The sequence below is a fragment of the Tiliqua scincoides genome, chromosome 4, assembly GCF_035046505.1.
Source record: "Tiliqua scincoides isolate rTilSci1 chromosome 4, rTilSci1.hap2, whole genome shotgun sequence".
Classification (NCBI taxonomy): domain Eukaryota; kingdom Metazoa; phylum Chordata; class Lepidosauria; order Squamata; family Scincidae; genus Tiliqua; species Tiliqua scincoides.
In genome coordinates this window covers 112,863,416-112,881,767 of record NC_089824.1, presented here as the reverse complement: position 1 = coordinate 112,881,767, position 18,352 = coordinate 112,863,416, and the positions used below count along the sequence as shown (strand labels likewise).

Below are 18,352 nucleotides of genomic sequence, written 5' to 3'. Positions count from 1 at the left end.
TTCAAAGGATTTGATTTGAACAAGGGGATCCGGATCCTGTAGAATGGCTGATAAAAAATCTCTGCTTGCTGGTTCCGTACTTAGACGATGGAAATTAGGGGAAAGGGCGCTGTTAGCCACAATTTTATACCTACCCTCTGGATTTGTATCCATCTCAGCTTGTGATGGAACACTCCCAGAATGGAGGTCAAGGACCAAGATTAAAGGTAGATGGTCACTAAGGGTTAGGTCCCCAATGGCAAAATCTTTCACATGATGTTTCATTTTAGTGGAAACTAAAATGTAATCCACAACGCTGGCACCACGAGAGGATACAAAAGTAAATTCATCAGCGTTGGGGAACTCTCTTAGACCATTGAGCCAGATCATGTTAGAGCTGATGGAAAACTTAGCAAGGGCCATACCATTAGCATTATAGTATGCATCTTTGGACCGCCTGCTTAATGCGCAAATGGGGGGGGAGGGAGCTGTCATCAACCACATCCCAGGCTCTGCGAAAGATATCTGCTGAATTTCCCACCCTGGCATTTAAATCGCCCAGCAAAAGAATTTCAGCATGGGGGTGGGCCCTCTTAAGGTCATTCATACATGATGATAGATCATTCCAGAGCTGGGTCCTTTGTAAACTATTAAGCAAAGGAGGGATATAAGTGTTGACGCAAATTAAGTCAATGTCTGCAAAAGACACCCTCAGTGCTTGTATCTTGCAACAGCCTGGAATGATGTCTAGAGGGCATGACTTAAACTGCTTCAGTACAAAGCTGGCTAAACCCACCAAAGGACGACCATTAGAGGTGGATTTAGTTGCAGGTACTACAAAAGCCTTGTAGCCAGGGATATACAGATGGTCCAAAGCCCATGTCTCCTGCAACAGAATAATGTCAAAGGTTCTAAGATAGCTTAAGAAGCCACTGTCATTTTTCTTATTCTTCCACCCTGCAATGTTCCAGGAAAGAATTTTTAATTGGGAAGAAGTAGCAGGGGCTGGAGAAGCATTAATTAGTCAATCTTTGCTTCCTGATGGACACTCAGCACCAGAAGGATGATGAGACATGCAGCTACTCAGGGCTAAGTTGGTCACCGGAGATGGTGTAAAATCCCTGGAATAAGGGACGGGAATTGCCTCAGTGGCTACTTCTAAAGCAGATTGATGAGCAGATGCTGGCACTGGAAGGGTCAGAGAATGGATTTCATAGGTCGAAGTTTCCGTATTATAATTGAGAAGTTCTGCTTTAACCCTGTCCAGGGATCTGATAATATTTATTTGTTCTGGTCTTGTGAGTTCCTTAAAGGCACTGATGGCACCCTCCACAATGTCATCCCCCTCCAGCTGTAATTCCATTATCAGATCTTTAGCCACCAATGCAGGAGGATCTGCCCTAGGGCCTTGTTCCGTTGACAAGGGGCCTTTGGGGGCTGGGAGCGCCCTTGCAATGAGTGAATGGTCGTCAGTAGGTAAATGCATTGGGAGGGCAGTAGTAATTGCGTTAGCTGAACCTGAATTTTGGTCATTCACTTCTATGTCCCCAAGGAACCTGGAGGGTAGGTGGGAGCCAGGAATCTTTGGCAAAGCTTTACAGGACACAAGAGCTGATTCCAATTCCTCATCGCAGGGAGCAGCAGATGTTGCCCCTGATGGTACCCCATCCAGGGCTTTAGATAAGGAGTTCATATTAGGCTGTGATGAGCTTGGGGAAGATGACAAGACCTGGGCTGAGTCTCTAGGCAATTGTTGGATAGCTACAACACGATGCAGGACCTCCTCCGAGTTAGTTGAATGGCACTGCAAACCCACTCCATTGAGATAGTCCACCTCACTGGCCGATTCATTCATCAGCACAGGCTTAAAGGCTTCAGAAGGAGAGCTATCCATAGATTCATCTGCTCCAGTTAGGGGGGGTATGCAGACAGAGGGTGACTGAGCTCCCATCATATCAGAAATCAACGAAGAATGTGCCTGGTCTGGTGCTTGAGGTTCGGTGCCAGCGCCAGAAGGCTGGACCTGCCATTTGCTATTAGAAGCTGCACCAGTTGAACAGCCAATTGTTGAATTAACTGGCTGGGAGAAAGCAAAAGCCTGTGGCTTGTGCAGTGAAGACTTCAAGTGAAGCAAAGCATTTCCCAGAGAGTCAGCTGCAGACCTTAACTCATTAGCACAAGGCAGCACCAAGGGGCTTGAATCAGGAGAAAAGCAATTGGCAACTCCCACGCTCTGGGTACGATTATCTCTCCTCCCGCGACTGGGCACAGAGCCAGCCTGCGCAAGGCTGGATGGAAGGAGAGGAGGGGGAGGCTGCATTTTGTACCTTGGGAGCAGAGGTTTAATAATCAAGTCGGTAAACACCCTCCGCAAGAAAATGCCAAAGGACCGAAGAAACAAACTCTTCCCATGCAGCTGGCCTGGGATCTGAGAGGTGCCAAACTTCAAAAGAAGCCGGGTCCAATTTGGAGACTGGGGAATCCAAGGGAGTTTTATGATTTCCTGCAGATCAACACAGTCAGCCTGAGATGGATCAAGGTATAATAATCTGCATAGAGAGTCTTTTGCCCTCAGTTTATTGGCCCAGCGCCCCTTATGAATGGGAGAATCCTGGAATTCCAGCAGTATCTGATTTTTCAACAAACAATAGGCAGCTTCTCCACAATCCAGATTCTCACGCAGCCCCAGCAGTTCAGCTTCCCCTGGCTTGTTAAAGTTCAGACCCAAAGCTTGAGCAGAGAGGGAACGTAAAGGCGGTTGAATGGCCTAGTGAAGTGAGTCCAGCTGCGCAAGAATAGTATTAAGCTGTTTACATACAAAAAGGAGCGTGTTTCCAATGATAATATTGTAATCGCCCAACAAGGTCAAGAAGCAGTTACTGGGATCGTTCTGCTGAGATAATGACTGCTTATCCTGTGGAGAGGGAGCTGAAAGGGTGGGTGAGGGAGGGCAGGCTGACGCTGTGCCAGTATGACTGAGGGGAGACTGATAATTCCTCTCTGCCTCTGATTTGGAAACATGAAGAGCTTCATATCTGTTGGGAGAAGCGAGATTCATGAGCTCACCTACTGTGTCTGACCATGCTGGGAGATCCTCCAGACGTAGCTGCTTGGCTGACTTGATAGGAGAGTTGCCCTGTCCAGGGGAGTGTTTATGCCTTCTCCTCTTCCCCATCGAAACAGCTTTTTAGAATCCACTGTAATCCAAAGACAAGGGTGCAGACTGGAAACAACTGGTAGTGTTGCTTTGCTCTACCAGGACTCAGGAAGCATCCAGAGGAGGAAAAAGAATCAAAGGATCCAACTAAAGAGAAATATCAGGGCATAAAGCAGGAGCACAGTAGCAGGGATCCTACCAGGTGGCCATCTTGAATCGATCGACAGAGAGCCATTAGTTGTTTGATTTTCTTTGTAAACCGCTTTGTGAACTTTCCATTGAAAAGCGGTATATAAATACTGTTGTTGTTGTTGTTATTAAATAATAATAATAATAATAATAATAATAATAATAATAATAATAATAATAATTTCCATTCTAGTGTGAGCCTAAATATGATGATGCTGATTTTCTGCATGATTTTCTATATATGAAAGATTTTAGAGAGACTTAGGAGTGTTTGGTAGTACTGTATCTAGCTACCGATGCCACATGGGTAGGTAGACCTGGGCTCCAAAGACTTTTCCAGCTGTCTCCACCCTCCCCCACCCTGTTTCACCCCTCCCTGCCCCAATTCAGCTCACCCATCACCACCTTTGCCTGCTCTGTTTTCACTGCTCCTCCTTTGCAAAGGGGACCAAAAGAAACTTTGTACCCCCTGATAAAATTCCTCTCAGAGGCCCTGCATAAAACCGATGCCATTGGAGGTTGTGTGGCTGGAAATTAATCTCCAGGGATGGAAACTTGAGTCAGGTGACTCAAGTCTGAGTTGCAAAAATCAGCATTTTTTGCTGACTTCAATGTGCACCCAAGTCACGCAAGTGGAAGACTTGGCAAAACACTTGAATCAAGGGTCCCTAACTTGGCACTCGGTTGCCAGGCATGCAGATTTGAGTCTGTCTGTGTCTGGGTGTGCTTGCTTACTGTTTTTGCAGCGAGAAAAACCTTGTGGGGCCATCATTCAGACCAGGTGAACAGCAGGGAAGTTCCAGTGAAGAGGCAGGGATGGGTTAATGTTTTCCTTTTGCAAAGGGCAGGAGTATGGGAGCAGGCTCTGTTACCCATTTCTAAAGGAACTGAAGATAATTTGACGAAGGATGGGCAGTCAGGTTTTTTTCTTTAGATGAGGGAGGGCAGAAGGTGGAGCCCAAGGGGGTTAGGGCTACAGGAGGATCCAGTAGGTGTGGGGAATCCTGTGCAGCCCTCCACAGGGCTCCCTGAAGTTTGGAACCTTCAAATGGAACCTTCAAATCACAAAGCACCTCCTGCAAACAAGAAGTGCTTTGCAATCGCTCCATTTGAAAATTCTAAGCATCAGGGCATCCTGTGGAGGGCTATCTGCACCTCTTGGAGCCTGCTGCAGCCCTAACTCTATGGAAAGTAAGTGAAAGCATCCCCCCTCACCCCCCTTAGCAATGCAATCCTGGGGATCGCATTGCTGCCTCTCCCCTTCCCCCACACCTTAAAGGGGCGGGGGAAGCTTTTCATAAGCTGCTGGGTCACAATCCCAGTGGTTTGAGAACCACTGCCCTAAAGAGTGGTTCCTCTCTTTGCTCCCTCATTGTATTATACTTTATTGTATTATACTGTTCTCCATTTTATAATCCTTCTTGCCACCTTTTGAATTGCATCACTAGTTAACAATTCTTACTGCTCGGCAATCCCTTTATAGATACTGCATATAGTATATCATCTCTCAAGGAAGTGCCTTCAGTCAAGGAACTGTTAATCTGACATGCTGCTAAGATCTTCAGTAATTAAAGGACTAGGCCTTCTCAGTTGGGAATTCATGGGTCCAATCACAGTTTGATCTGTGCAATGATGATGGATTCAGGGGAAGGAGGAGTGTTTTCTTTGGGGCAGACAAGATCAGCCTGCAAGATCATACACAACGTATCACAAAATGTCTCTCCCCTGCATCCCTGTCCCTTTTGAATATGTTTCATGTGCTATTGCAACATAAGGCAAGTTCACACTAAACATGACCATTAATTTAGAACTGAAATTTTTCTAGAAGAGCCTTTTCTACTCTTAAGTTCCATAGCTAGTGATATCTGAGCAGACTCTCCATTTTGTGCCCTTCCTGTGCTTCAAAGCAGCAGCTTAAGAGTGATATGAATCTCTAAGGCAGCGATATTACTACAGGGTTACTACAACAACCTTACAGGGTTGTTGTAAAAGCTATCACAGGATGATATATGTGAAGCAACTGAACACTATCAAATGTCAGGTATTCCTGTTAAAAACACTGGCTCAAATTAACTTCTAGAAATATCTGGAGAAGCCCAGCAGGTTCCTGCACCCTTGAACTTGGTTAGGATGGCTATGTCAACATTTAGAATTCTTGTCTTAGCGTGGATAGAAGGAGAAAAGGCAAAGGATTGGCAGCAGACTGCTGTTTGCTAAAACCTAAAGCCTGACTTAAGCAACCTCCCCATGCACCTTCTGGGTGCACCTCTGGCTTCTGCCTCATCCCAGAGGCTTCTTAAGCCTCCTCCAGTCCTAAATAGAACAACATGCTCTGATGCAGCTAGAGCAGGGGTCAGCAACCCGCGGCTCCAGAGCTGCATGCAGCTCTTTCAGCCGTCTGCTGTGGCTCCGGAGTCCGGGTGAAAGTGGCATGGGGAATGTATGAGAGGGCGAAATGGCTGGCGTGCCCGCACATAAGAAGCAGCCCAGCTGCCCGCCCTGTGACTCCCCTCCCCGGCCGAGCTGGCCGGCGGGCGGGCTCAACATAGACTGCTCCTGCGCCTGGAAGCTCCTCCTCTCTTGGGCTCAGCTCTCCTGGTGGGTCACAAAGTGCTGAGCTTCCAGCCTCAACACAGGTGAGGCCAGATCAGAGAGGGACGGCATGGGTGGGACAAAGAGGGTGGTGCCAGAGCAGCTCCTGCCCAAAGAGCCCCTGCTGCCCCGAGGGCTAGCCCCCCCGCCGCTGCGCGTCCCCTCCTGCCCGAGCCGCAGTGCCAGCCGCCTGCCCGTGTGGGGGAGGGCGCGTAAACAAACGGGGTTTTAACACCCTGTGCAGCCCTGACCCCCAAGCACCCCTGACCCCCAAGCACCCCTGACCCCCCTTCCCACAAGCACCCCTGACCCCCTCACCCATGCAACCCTGACCCCCTTTCCACAAGCAGCCTTGACCCCCATGCAACCCTGACCCCCTTCCCACAAGCAGCCCTGACCCCCTCTCCCATGCAACCCTGACCCCCTGTCGTACTCTTGGGTCTCACTCCCAGGGTTTTGGGGTGCTCAGAGTTGTTGGTTCTGAACCCTAGAGCCCTCAAAGATCCCTGTTCGGTAGTACTGCCACCACCCTGTAAGAGCCAGTGCCTCAGTCCAGGGAAACCAAGACCCTTTAGGCTTAACTATATCCCTTGTAGGCACTGAGCACTTTCTTTACTTAAAGTCTCAGCCCTCAAGTTACTAGTCCACAATGAGGATGTTTGGTACCTTGCTGAACGGCTAGGCAGGATTCTGAACCTTTGTCCCCAACAGACAATGAACCAACATGGTAAAAGGATTTTCTACTTTATTAAATACATAGGGTTACAAAAGGCAGCAAATGCTAGAGGCATAAAACTTCTAGGAAACATAACAGCATAAAACAACAAAGCTAACTGGCTAACTCTATTATTTCCTAACCCTCACCTGGGTCAGCTTCTTTTGTAGATCCTCAGGCCAGTTACCTATGTCCACATGGTCCTGGCGGGGCAGGATGTGCACCCACCACCTCTCTCACCAAGAGACAAGGAACAAAGACCCTGTCCTCTGGAAGGGGGGCTGGAAGCCCTCTCAGCTTTTCCCTCCCCCTGGAGATCTGCAGCTGCATTCCATCCTTGATGGGCGTCTTTCTGGCTGCCTAGGTGCTACATAATCACCTTCCATTGAGATGTAAATCCTAGCAGCTAGGAAATGCAAGCCACTTCTGTGTTACTGTTACAACCCAGCTCTTTTTTTTCCAACATTCAAAATGTTTTTGATGCATGCGGAAATAAAATTTTGTTTTCTCTGTAGCAGTTCATTCATTTCAAAAATGCAACACACTATAAAACTATAGTTTTTATACATAGCATAAAAGTAAAAAAAAACTATATCTGCAGTATTATCTTCATTTTAGATGTGGGTTTTGTGGCTCCCGAGGTTTTCTTTTCTCCAGAAAACGGGTCCAAATGGCTCTTTGAGTGTTTAAGGTTGCCTACCCCTGAGCTAGAGAGCAGACCAAGAGGACAGAGTGACCCCTGCTGGCTGGTGAAAAGCACACCACTGTGCTGTGATTCCAGCTTTTCAGAGGATTTATCCTGAGACTCACCAAGCTTGCAAGACCAACGGGATCATAGCACAAGGCTTGTAGCATTAGACAATACAATGCACCCTGTCAGGTGACAGAATACATTTTTCACATGGAGCAACTCTGGTATAAAGAGAAAAGAAGGGTTTTACATCACACCAGTTCACCTGACAACCTTGACAAGAGACTCTCAAGAATATGTGGCTACTTAATACGTTTGGCTACTTTGTATTAAGATGGGGGGGGAATAGGGAGAGCAGATATGCTTGAGGTTGAGTTAAAACTACAATAACAAAAATGCAATGACAGATCATTGCATTTTTGTTATTGTAGTTTTAACTCAACCTCAAGCAATTAGAATTAATTACGAAGCATTATTGTGTGTAGAACAGATTAACAATATTCTACTATGTGTAGAACAGACTAACAGAAACAGTGAGACTGGGTTCAAATCCACATGCAGCCATAAAGGTCATTGAATGGTCTTGGGCAAGTTGCTCTTTCTCCACCTAACATACCCCACAGAGCTATCCTAATGAACAGTAGGTGAAACCCTGTCATCCTGGTATGTCACCCTGACTTCTTTGGAGGCAGGACAAAGCATTAATGCCCCTCCCTGTGTCACAGGCTGTGTTTCCCTTTATATCTCTGTCTGTGGTTGTGTTCCTCCAGCCCTACCACCAGCAAACTGAAAGCATCTTACTCTCTAGGAGAACTCTGCCAGTTCTGTGGTATTGCTCCCTATGCATGGAACTTGCTCCCTAAATATGAGGTGCCTCCCCCTTTCTTCAAAACTCAACTTTTTCACAAGGCCTTTGACATAACATCTTAATCATCATCCAATCATCCCAACTGTGATTATGTTTAAATTCATCTAACTGCATTTAGTCATTTTCACCCACGTAGCCTCTCTCTCCTTCTTTTCCCTCTGTCAACATCTCCAGGATCAATTCTGAATTGTAAGCTGCTGGGGAGCAGGGACCTGTCTAAGATTTGTTGCTGGTTACTTACAAAGCTCTGTAAAGTCTCATTTACATAAATGGCACTGTATAAATCATGATTATGTTCAATAAATGATGTAAATTTGCATTCTTCATTCTGCGTCTGAATTTGATTACAAGAGAAATTTGTTTGCCCAATTTACAATTTGTCCAGGACTGAGGCAACCCATGATCAGCACATCTGATTCAGCAATAAAGTTCTGCAGGAACAGCTTTCAGCTGTTATGCTACATCAGCTCTTTTCTTCCTTGTTCCTCATTGCCCTTTCTCCCAGCCTAGCTTCTCTATCTCCCTTCACAATTTTAGATGCTAGATGCTAGAAATTTTAGAATTTCTATAGCACCTAAAACTCTATAGGAAACAATCTTTCCCCCTTTACCACACATGAAAATTTATTTAACATCTATGGATTTAGTTACCACTGGACAGTTTTTAACATACTTGTAATAGAAAAAATTAACACTGTGAATATGTGCTTTTTAAACTCACACTATCAATGTGTGCTTATGGGTGTGCTCATGCTTCTGTTGAAGGTCCAGGATTGGGGTGTGTGTGATCAGTTGACAACCACCAGCAAAGAAGGGAGTTTCTAATCCATGTTGTGCTATGACTATAAAACATGGGGTAGAAGTGAGTAGAGGTTCATGAATGTGGGGCATATGGGTAAAGAGATTGCCTTTATGGCATCCAGTAATGGACCTCCCCTTGGGGCACCCCAGGGCAAAGGTCCGTGATGGTGCCCCCCCTGCACAAAGTCCCCCCACTACTTACCTGGAGTGCATGGAGCCTCACACTGGACTCCAGAAGCCTACTGAAGCTTCCCTGGGTTCTTAAACTGTGCTTCTGGCAGAGTTTCTGACCACATTGGGAGCCTCAGTGATGCTTCTGAGGTGGTCCTAAAGGTACGAGGACTTCATGCATTTGCCCCTTTGAATCAATGGAAGGTCTGCTGCTGGTGGCATCAGATATAGATCTAAATGCCAACTCAAGCATAGACTTGAGCAAATTATGGTCTCAACCTCTTTCTCATTCATAAAAAGGGAATACAACTGCAGAAATTTACTCTGCAGGCTTGTGGATATGCTAAGGACGTGCACATGGCTATGATGCATAAGCCAGTGCACATGGCTATGGGAGTAAATCCCAGTGAACTCCATGGGGCTTCACCGCTGAGTGAGGGCCCAAACCTATCCAATTTTCCAGTGCTGGTGTAGCTATGCCAATGGGGCGTGCACTGCATCCTGTGGTGGGGAGGCCTCCTCAAGGTATGGGAATATTTGTTCCTTTACCTTGGGGCTGCATTACAGCTACACTGGTGCTGGAAAGTTGTATAGGATTGGGCCCTAAGTCTGCATAGGACTAGGCTGGAAAAAGGAATTTTGTTGCCCGTTACTGAGACTTCAGGATATGGTAGACAATATCTATGTATGTGCTTTCATCTTGGGTCCTTGTGAGGGGAAGGGCATCAAGTCATCCTAAAAGGTGCAGGTATCCAAATTCCCTTTATCAGGGAATTGATAAAGACTTTATCAGGTCTTGATATTGCTCTCATTTGCTTGTCATTCCTGAGGGGATGGCATGGGCTCGTCAGGGACTTGCTGGTGCTTCCTGTGTGAGGATTGGACCGAGTTGGATAACGCAGGAAACTAGTTTATTTTGCCCTTTGGCACTGCTCTGTATACACGTTGTTATGAAGGCCACAGACAGTTCTTTGCAAAGGCTTTTCTGAAAGGCATGGTTAGAATGCCAGTTCATTTAAATACCAGCAGTCTGCACTGGGAGTTATTAAGGGCCACTAGGACTTGTCTCTTCTCTGGCTGACCACACTGCTAGTGCTGATACAATCAATTCAGCACCATTGCAAACATGGAGCTTACAGACTCCCTCCACATGATTATTAGTTCCTTCTTTCAAGGAGCACAAAGGCTCCCCCCACCTAGTTTATCCTCACAACAATGCACATATGCTTTGGACCCCTGTGATTATTCCTCAAGAGCAACTATTGTTCTAAATAATGAAATGGGCCAACACCTGGGCCCGGCAAAGGGGCAAAGAGTGGCCATCTTTGTTACTGGCTCGTGAAGAGCAGTTGCCAGTTGACAATGGATGGACCAAAAGCAGCTTCATCTATTCATATGCTTCTGTACCTTGTCTCCAATCTGGCACACTTATGTGAAGCAAGCGAAGCTCATTCAGGCATAGATATAAAGTGGCAGCAGAAGTATCATGGTCTAAATTTCTGCCAGTCTGCTGTTAAAGGCACAGGGCATTGGGAGTTCCCTTGGTTTAAGAAGGATATTTCACCCATTTCCACTTATGCTATAGATCTTTGAATATACCAAAAAAAATAATTTCAATGTCATCATGGAGAACACATATTTTTTTTTTGCAATGTAATTGCTGTATACCCGTATCTGCTTCTACACCCTTTAAAAAAAATCTGAAATTAGGTTCCTGCATACTCAGTCTGTCAAGAGATCGCAGTCAATTAAACAACTAATGAAGCAGGAACCCTAATGTTCTTGATGAAGCAGGCCATTACCTATAAATTCCAAATAAACTGGGTCTTTAAAGCCCAGTGCAGATGTAACACCGACTCATCCTAGATAGCACACCCCACCCACCCCACCCCACTTCAGAAATTCTCTTGTTGAGCCCTACTGTCATGTAAGGCTGGCATGGCTCTCATTCAATGAGAATTTAATCCGCAAAAAGAATGTTCTCGTGGATTGGGCCCAAATCTATACTGTATATCTGTGCATGCATCAATCTAACAGTATATTATTTACAAGTGGAGCTGTCATTATTTAAAAATCACAAATGAGTGCAAAATCATCTACTATCAAACAGATCACATGCCTCTTTGAAGCTGAATGACAAGAAACTGATGCTTAAAAGAAAAAATGCTATATTTTACAAAAGTAACCAGTAAGTTGTTACTGGCCCTTGTTATGGTCCTTGTGGACAGCTTGATGAAAATGTCAACCCAATGTGCGGCGGCAGTGAAGAGGGCTAATTCCATGCATGGGATCATTAGGAAAGGCATTGAGAATAAGACAGCTAATATTGTAATGCCATTGTACAAGTTGATGGTAAGACCACACCTGGAATATTGTGTCCAGTTCTGGTCACCACATCTCAAAAAGGATATATTGGAGATGGAAAAGGTGCAAAAGAGAGCAACCAAAATGATTACTGGGCTGGGGTACCTTCTCTATGAGGAAAGGCTAGTGTTTGGGCCTCTTCAGTCTAGAAAAGAGGCGCCCGAGGGGGGACATGATTGAGACATACAAAATCATGTAGGGAATGGACAGAGTGGATAGAGAGATGCTCTTTTTCCTCTCCCATAACACCAGAACCAGGGGACATCCATGAAAGTTGAGTGTTGGGAGAGTAAGGACAGACAGAAGAAAATATTTTTTTTACCCAGCGTGTAATTAGTTTGTGGAACTCTTTGCCACAGGAAGTAGTGATGGCATCTTGCCTGAATGCCTTTAAGAGGGGATTGGACAAATTTCTGGAGGAAAAGTTTATTACTGGTTACAAGTCATAGTAGGTAAGTGCAGGCTCTTGGTTTCAGAGGCAGACTGCCTCTGATTGCCAGATGCAGGGGAGGGCACCAGGCCACAGGTTGTGCCTGTTGTCTGTGTGCTCCCTGGGGCATTTGGTGGGCCACTGTGAGATATAGGAAGCTGGACTAGATGGGCCTTTGGCCTGATCCAGCAGGGCTCTTCTTATGTTCTTAAGTAGCACAGGCCATCCCCCCTAAATTGGTATTTCAAAACATATGTGATTATTCCTCAGATACAGTACCTAGAGCACTAGCAAATTCAATTCTTAATGACCACTGTGATAAACCTTTAAATGGACTCATGCAATTGCACAGATCAATTTATGCAATTGATCTTTGAATGTATCCAAAAACAAGCCTTTGATATCTGGTTACTGCCATCCCCCTTCCTGAAATCCAAAATGGCACCTCTTTGATGCCTATAATAAAAATGTATTGCTGTATTACCTCTTGACAGGAGCCGGTTTAACTAGTTTAACTAGAACTAGCCCATCCATGAGGCTGACTGACTCACCTACTTTCAAGGCACTCTAGCTCAGTGGTTCCCACCTCCATGGGTCATGATGCTCCCACAGCCTCTTCTTCCCAGCAAGATTTGGATACCACCATCTTGGATCTCATGAGATTTTATGAGATCCAAGATGGTGGCACCCATAAGAATAGATAGGAAGGGTCACCAGGGACTTCCCACCGTAGCCTGGTGAGTGTTCTGCAACGTCCTAAGGTTGCAACACTTTGTGAATCCCTGCTCTAGCCCATCACTCCCCTCTCCTCCACATTTCCTCTTCTGCTTGATCTTGTCTTCCTTTTCCAATCCAGGCAGCAGGAGAAGCAAAGTCTGGTGTATTACCAGAGAAGGGGGGTAGCATTCAGCATGCTACCTCAGATACCAGGAGGACTTGGACTGACCCCAAGTTTACCTCTATGTAGGTCAGGAGAATTAAGTAATAAGCTGTCAAGACACAGTTAGAGCACCATTTCCTAAGGCACACTTTTGTTTTCTGGATTTAAATGGGAAGCACACTCTACTACTACTCTGAAAAGGCTTACTTTGAAGGCCACATTTTACTAAATGTGTAATTTGGCCCCATGTTGCTTTTTAGCTTAAAGAAAGGCAAATTGGAATTGTAGGTAGAAGATATTTAATCCTCCCCGCTACACACACACACACACACACACACACACACACACACACACACACACAACCACAACAAAAATCATGTTCTCAAAAACTGCTATTAACCCCAAAAGAGATGCTCCTACCAGTGCCAATGGAAACATCTTTCATGGGCTAATTGTTACTTCAGTGGGTGTGATTCTTGTTGAAATTGTGATGGGTGGTAAAAGGGTTAAATACCAAGCACATAATGGTCCTGACTGGAGCTCTGCAGATGTTTAAGTTCTTTATAAAGAGAGCCAAACTATGCATTTAACATAACAGTTGGGCCTAAGAGCAGTGAAGAATAAGAATTATCCATCCTTCAGCAGAGCTCACTCTCTAAGGTTCTGCATAAGTCATTGTCCTGGACAGTCCTGCCAGTTGGAAGGAGGCAGAGCAGTGGCTTGTGCATTTCTCTGAAGGTGGAGAAATCTAATGTGCCTTTAGAACGCTGAATGATTCAGCAGCAGAGTTGTCGGGGGGGGGGGCCGCCCCCCACAAAAGCTCATTAGAAGGAAGCAAGTTCCAAGAAGTGAGCTAGGCAGAGACACAGTGGGCAGTTATCTTTGGGGATGACTACTCACTGCTCATAAGAACCTTTAACTACCATATTTCACTGCATACTAATGGTTCTCTCACAGCAGAATAGTGTGCACACTGTTTGGGTGTTAACTGCATCAGGGTCACCAGATGGGCTCTGGTGCCTTTTAATCATTGTGTGAAAATGGGAACAGGTAAAGCTTGTAATTGGGGGGGGGGGGGAGGCTCACTTCTCCTCCTTCCCTCCCCATACAGCCATTGTAGATATCAGAGTCCTGTCTCCTTTTGCATCTGGTTTTGTGCAGTTTCCACACTCTTGAAACATAACACTGATCACTTTTTTTCTTTCTTCCTGAACTTCTAGCATGATGGTGAATGGTTCTAATGTGGTCCTAAGCTGTCCAACCCCACTCATTTTGGGTCATTCTGAATTTGTACCATGTGCTGAATCTGTTCACAATTTTAAAGGCAAATTTGGAAGAAAATAGCTAGGAGAGGGGAAGAGGAACCCCATGGGAAAAAGAGACAAAGGAACATCTGTGCTGGTGGAGGTCAAGGAAAAATATACACAGAGCTGGGAGAACACACACAAAATTACGCTGGCCAACCTTGTATAATTTGGGAGAAGATGGGCAACTACTCTATTGGATAAGCCAATACTTCTGTGCCCAAGACCATGCCAATATACAAGGAAATTCTGTGTTAGGAACAGACAGGTTCCACTCTTGAGTATTTCACTGTCCCCTGAGCCACCGCAGAAGCTTGTGCTTGCCTGTTTTCTTAATTGAGAGAGAGAGAGAGAGAGAGAGAGAGAGAGAGACCAGCTTTGTTCTACCACACACACACACACACACACACACACACACACACACACACACACACTCTTACAATATATACACAATTATCCATCATAGGTATATGGCATGTGTGGTAGTACAAAGCTGATAATTCACCAAAAATGAAACAAAACCCTGTAAATTGGCCATTTAAGAAATTTAAACATTATCTTACAAATAGAAAACTGTGTTTGAGAGGGTGACTTACTGAAAACAAACAGGTTTGTTTTTAACAAAAGTGTGATTTGAACCCCCTCCCCTACATCCAAGTGTGACATCCTGATAATCTTGCATAACAAACCATGCTGGTATTTGGAGTGTTTCACCTGTAATACCTAGAACAGGAATTATCAATTATTTATACCACCACCAGTTTTAGAAGTTCAGGCCCTGTATGACCCGATATCACTAGCCACAAGACCAGAATCTATTTTAATATCCCATTTCCACCTCAGCTTGCCCCCTCCCACCTCCTGGCTCCTGTGCCTTTAAGAGCTGTATAACTGATGGAAATTCAATAGCCAAACCTTTTCCCCATAACTGCATCTCCATGCCAAGAAATTATTACTTGTTGAATTTCTGTCTGTCTTGAAATTCTGAAAGTGAAAGCACTACCAAATAGAAGGAGGCAAGCCTTCTTCCATCTATGTACGCGTATTTCAGCTCAGTTGGCCATACTTGTACAGTTTCAGCTCATGAAAAACACAAGCAACCAACATTTCTCCGTATCATGCACCATCTCTATCCATCATCCCTGTATTCTTTAGCTACAGGGCTCCTGGTATGGAAAATCCTGGTTTATGGAGCGCTTTAATTTTTTTTACCATTGGCTCCCTGTAACACAAGAGAGCTTCTAACACCAACCTCTTTGTGTTCAACCTCTTTGTTGAGCACATATTTAACAAAATGCATGGATTTAAAAGGAAGGAAAATAGCCTCTGTAAACCCACAGAAGCACTAGTTCTTAACAATGACCTAATGAAATCACCCCTTGAAGCTTACTAAACATATGTCATTATGTGTACAGTACTTTATTCTCCTTTCACATCTACCCTTCCTGATGGGAAGAAGGAAGTATGCAATCCACATCACAATGAAGTCAGTGACAGAGCTCTAATTGTACATACCACATTTTAGCTGTACACCTAACAAGTTCTATTTGGGCAAGGTATGATTGGGTAAAATATGTATAGCATGCAAGCATACCCATCAGGATGCTGTTATTTGCCACAGGTCCCTGTTGCATGTACACTTGGTGGCAGGTGAACCCGTGTTTGCCCCTGTGTAATGTGTGAAATGATGCTTACAGGAAATGAAGTATGAGTTCCTGATACGGTATGAGTGACCTAAATGAGCAAGGTCTAAAGGCACAATACGGGGTCTAAAGGCACAATATCCCAAAGAAGATTTGAAAGGTTCACTTCAAAAGAGGTATTTCTCAACAACCTGCAAAGCTCATATCCACATCTTGATGCCAGTCACTTGTGCATCTTTTTTAACTGATACATAGCAGATGATTCCTAAAATACTAACGTATTCAGAATTTCAAAATCAAGTGTGGTGACAAAGTTCTGAGATAATGAAACAATTCTTTTACCACAACAATATAGGGCTAGTTAGCAAGCAAGCTCTTGTATGAATTCACTACAGGTTAGAAAATGAACGCATTTCATAAGAGTGGCAATCAAGGTGCTTCTAAACTATGCCTGCTGCTACCCCATAGAATGAATTATAATTATTCCTACTTCTATGATCGTCAGAAGACTGCCATCCTCAGGATAGTAGGATGAAGCCTACTGAGCTTTGTCTATTTAAACCCAGGGTTATCCCCCAATGGGGTGTGTCTGTTCCCCCTGCATGGTGGTTGAGAGATTCAAAAAACTACTATTACAGAACTGCAAATTGTAAACACTTTGGAATATTTCTTACACTTTCAGTACAATGAAGAGCAGTATGTGTGAATGGTACGTTATTATTGAAAGCAGAGATATGAATTGATCCCTATGTTGCAGTAGGCAAAGAGCACTGCAGGGTGGGTGTTGTGTCAGGTACCTTATCTTCTGAGTTGAAATGAAGGAGAGTGACAAGGCATCTGAACATCTGTCCCAGTGGGAGCAAAAAAGTTTGTGATCACACTGTTCAGAATATTTAACTTTAAATTGAGTTATATATATTGTCTATATATTCATTGTTACTTGGACTGCAAGTTTCTGCACACTCAGAGGCCAATAACCAACCTATATCTCTATACTGGGAAACCTCATTCAATTTAATCAAAATCTAGACATGATCCATTTGTCTAGCATAAGGAGATGAGCAACATTCTCACTATCATTACAAAAACAAAAATGCAGGAACTTCAACCCATCCGGAAAGACCACTCTTAGGCTCAGAGGTCCTTCCGTACAATCCCAGAAGAAAAGCGAAGGGACTAATGTTACTTCATATGGTGATAGAAATTCACTATATATGCTCACATGCACTCTTTTTTTCTGATAACGTGTTCCAGGTTTGAGCAATGGCATTTGGAGCAGGCTCCTTGCTGAAATTAAGTTTGACTCACCACCTACTGGAGCTGCCACTGTCTTTTCTTGGTAAATACACACCCAGGGCTGAAAACTGAACTGAATTAAGAATCAAAGAAGTAATGCCAAGGTTTTTATAGCGTCAGAAAACTAACACATGCAGACATTCTGTTAGTGCTTAACTAACTTGCCACTTTCTCCTTCATCCACCCCCACCAATGTAAAACATGCATTGCAAATACTGAAAAGGTTTGAGATGGATGCCAGCTAATCAACTGCAGCAATTAATGATGGAGTCAGTCAACTGACATGTTGCCCATTCTCGTTCTGCCAACTGTGGCCCAGTTCCCATCAGCACCTTATCAACTGTTTACCTTCATAGGTTGAGTCCTTTTGAGGTAATGATGTATAAGAGCTCTGCCACCCTCAATCTATCACACCTATACCTTAGGGTTTCTCCCCCCCCCCACACACACACCTCCCAGCCTATGTATCATGATGTGGCATCTGTAGGCAATAGGAATTGTGTGCCCTTATGAACACACTGAGTGCAATGCCCAATTCTCTCCCTCTCCAGCCACAGGCATGTTCTTCTAGTTTCCACTGGGTACCCATGCCTGCTGCCTTTACCCACAACAAGGAACAGACACAAGGCATGGTTCAGAAAGCAGCTGCAAATAATAGTTGACAGCAACTTTGGAGACTTACCCCCAATGCTATAGGAATGGGGAAGACAGCAGCCACCAGAAAGGAGGCAAAGAAGGCACAGGCAGGTCCCAGCAAGCAACTCCACTTAGCAATGCAGAGAGGCAGCCACAGAAGTCTTCTCCAGATACCTGGATGCCAGTCCTCCCCAAGCTCTTCTTAAGGCCTTCCTTGCGAAGTTCCCTTCTGTGGACATGCGGATGAATGGTGTCCCTGGAGCAGTGCCACTTGGGATCCTTCCCTGCACAGGTTGCACTGTGCCATCTGCCACTCAGTTGGACGGCTGCCGCCCAACATCCTTACTGGCACAATTCCCACTGAGCGGGGAGGGGGGGGGCGATTACAGTCTTTTGCAGACAGAGAGAGAAAGGATTCAGAGGAAAAGAGGAAACAGCTCTCTCTGGTGCCTGACCTGCTGCTTCCTTTCAAGCAGAACCATGCAGGTGGCAGTAGCAGCCATCCTCTGCCGGGCCCAAAGAGGGATCCAAGCCGAGAAGGTGCCCACTTCAGAGCGCATGGTTTTCTCAGGAGCGTGGGTGTCTCGCGCCCGGCGAGCAGAGAGCACGGAGTTTACTGCGCTCTTCGCGAGCCATG

General features: G+C 45.1%; 1 protein-coding gene across 1 annotated transcript in view; it reads right to left on the bottom strand.

Annotated features, from left to right (window-relative positions):
* The window catches only part of BRINP2 (BMP/retinoic acid inducible neural specific 2), a 165,876-nt gene extending 148,098 nt beyond the window's left edge, over positions 1-17,778 (bottom strand). Inside the window, exon 1 of the mRNA XM_066625071.1 lies at positions 17,762-17,778. The gene's annotated coding sequence lies outside the window, so the exon portion shown is untranslated. The remainder of the gene's footprint in view (positions 1-17,761) is intronic.
* Positions 17,779-18,352: the final 574 nt, after the last annotated feature.